Consider the following 3283-nt stretch of genomic DNA (forward strand, 5'->3'; position numbering starts at 1 on the left):
AAAGAAGGAAAGATGAGATTCCACCTACACTGGGAGGGCTGACTTTTAGGACACTCCTGCTTAATAATGAATACAGAGCTGAGACTCATCACCTGTGTTAGGGATGTCTTAGAATGTAAGTAATCGTAACTTTGTAATGTATTGCAGAGTTTTCCAAACTTCTATTATTTGCCTACACCTTTACTGCATATTTGTTTGATCTCAGTTTTCAACTTGATTTTATCGTAAGAAGTAGTGTGTTTGAGAGGTCATAGGTTATGCCCACTCACATATAGCAAATTTTTTTCAAGTACAAATTAAGTACTGCATCTGTATTTAAAGAATCCATTGTGGTACATACTATTAAATATTTCTTTCACACTCAGGGAAATACAGTTCACAGGATAAATATTGTTTTATTTCTTTAGTATTTTCAATGCATAATCCACAACATTCTAATGGAAATGAATTCATTCCATGGAAATGAGCAGGTGTATGATATGGGGCTTTGGGATTGGCATTTTGCTAGTTCAGAGATTCCTGTTTTGTTTGGGGAAAGCTTACACTGGTTTTTATTGAAGGACGGCAAAAACAGCACCGCTAGAAAAATTGCCACCAGTGTTAGCCAGGGTCTGTTACCAAAGAAGTGCTAATGAGCATGAAATGACAACGAACATTTTGGAAAACATGAATGGTTTTTAAGAGAAATTTCTTATCAAGGAAATGGCTTATGATTGTAGAGTCCCAGGTCCCAAGTGAAAGAGAGAGATCCTTTCTCACATACCCAGTATACTGGGAGCAGGCCACGCCTCCAAGGAAGCATTTCTTTAGTTGATTGGCTGCTCACATCAGCTCATCTTAGAGTTAACTAGGTATTAGGTTTTATCACCATGGGAATGAGCACATCTTACTTGCTGAACCACTGCAGATCCTGGCTGAGTCACATGGACACACAACCCTATTATAGTCCACCCTTGTCCACTTGACACCTATAAACTAACTATATGCATAATTTCTAAATAAAGTTGTGAAGTCATTCTTGTACCTAATGTGATATAAATAAAACATGTCCAGCTGAAAACACACTGATCCCATTTACATTTTATATGTCACAAGTGAGTAAAGTAAAAATATTTAATGCACATAAAGAACAAAGCATATATATGTTCATTTAAAACATACATATGTATGTATATATCTCTATCTATCTATCTATCTATCTATCTATCTATCTATCCACACACATACCCAAAGGGCACATTCTGCAAGCCAGTCGCCTGCCCGTTGGCACACAGCCTTATAAGCCCATGGGCCTAGAGTCCGCAGCTGCCCTCTTTCCATGGCCCCACCTCTGCTGTCATTGCTCTTCCAGGCAAGGTTCCTACGCTCCGCTCTTGCTCTTCCTTCTATGTGGTGCTGGTATCGTTTGTTCCTGAAATGAAGGATTAACTACTTATCCCCTTTTAGGTATATATCTTCTACAGTTAATGTTTTGAGAAGAACAATCCTACTAACAATTACTCACAACGGAAATCATAACAGCATCATCCCCCCTGCCACCTTTTACCAGACCCATATGGAAAAGAAGAAATTTAGTCAGTAGGGAGTCTCCCTTGTTTCCTCATTCTAAATCTAAGCACATCCATGAGAGCTTGTAAGCCAGCCGCTTCATGCCTTTATTTATAGGCCCTTTCCCTCCCATTCTTTTAAAGCTTTTATTGTGAATTGAGTGATAGTGTACAGGGCACATCATCAATTTTGCTCTCAACCAATCATACTTTATTTCATTGCAAAAATCACAATCCTCTCCATGCACCATCAATTAACAGTATTTATCTCTAGTCTCCCCTCCTTTTTTTTGGATGTACACAAAACACAAACTATATCTTTGTTTAAATGACCAAAGTGCACATTTTACAAGCCAGCCTCCTGCTTATAGGCACACAACCTTTCTCATTCCATGGGTCTAGAGCCCTCAGCTGCTCTGTCTGTGCCATTGCCTCCGTTTCAATCTCTGCTGTCACCATTTCTCTGGTTAGGAGCCCATGCTCTGATCCTGGTAGGTCCTTTTGATGGTCCTAGGCTCCTCTGTTTCTGAAATGAAAGATTAACTACTGCCCCATTTTTGTTTCACATCTACTACCTTTACAGTTGTGATATCGCAGTTAATCATGGTAACAGTTAGTCACTATTGAATCAAAACACCCCTATCCCATCCTCCCTCACCCCCTTTCACCAGACCCATCTGAACAAGAGGAAAACTATTTCAGTGGGAAATCTACCTTACCCCGCCTCATTCTGAAACTAAGCACAACTCTTGAAAGATTGTAAACCAGCTAGTTCATGCCTTTGTAGCTCCCCATTTTAGGTAACCAATGTCTTAAGTTGCCCATCCCTTTCAACCCTATGTACTGAGGGGACAGGCTTGATCCTTGATGGGAAGAATCTTTCCCTCTCTGTTAGAATTGTGAGCAACTACATCCCTAAGCAAAGGCCCAGTTCATCAAATTGTAGCAATTTACGCTCATTTCCTGTATCAAACTTCTTTATCTTCCTCTAGTTGAGTTCTGATCAGCAAGCCATCCAAGCTAGGTCAAATGGGTACTATCTGCAAGTTTGGGTGTCTTTATATGCCTTCTCTTTCTTCAGACCAGCCGACTGCTTCACTTTCAGCTCTAGCTCCCAGTGGCTAGATCCGTGTCCGTGGGCTCCAGAGGTTCCTGAACTTCAGACCAGCTAGCCCTTCCTTTTCTCTCTCTTATCTCAATGTTGACGGATGTCTGTAGAGCATGGTTAAACTCACCTCATGTCTTCATTGCTGCATTGCCCCCATTTCCACTCACCAGTGACCAAGATGGTCACCAGTGAGGTTACAAACCTGCTGTGTGTTCCCTTTGAAGTTCTGTCTAGGAAGGGGGTTTACCCTGATGGACCGACTTTTCTTGCCTTGATGGCTCCCAAGTGAACAGCTTGCTTGTTCTTGTTATAGCCAAACAGTTTGCTTTATTTCCTCCTGGTCTTTTCTTTCAAGAAGTATCTTCTGTTCCTTTAACCAGGGTTGGTCTGCATGTCCTTTCAAGTATGAATGTCCAACCTCAGTAAAATTCTGGGTGGGGCTCAGGATTTCACCCAAGGCTCCCGTAATCTATAAAGACTTAACAAAAAGCCTATGTCACTGGGTAAATTCTAGTACCCCTTTTAGCTAATCCAATCACTTATAGGCTGAAGACAGGTGTACAAGCTTTCTGTAATCTTATTTCCCAATATTCTTTCTATCCCACTTAAATGTCTATTTTACAATATT

Source organism: Chrysochloris asiatica, unplaced genomic scaffold (genome assembly GCF_000296735.1).
Source record: "Chrysochloris asiatica unplaced genomic scaffold, ChrAsi1.0 scaffold00283, whole genome shotgun sequence".
NCBI classification, from domain to species: Eukaryota; Metazoa; Chordata; class Mammalia; order Afrosoricida; family Chrysochloridae; genus Chrysochloris; species Chrysochloris asiatica.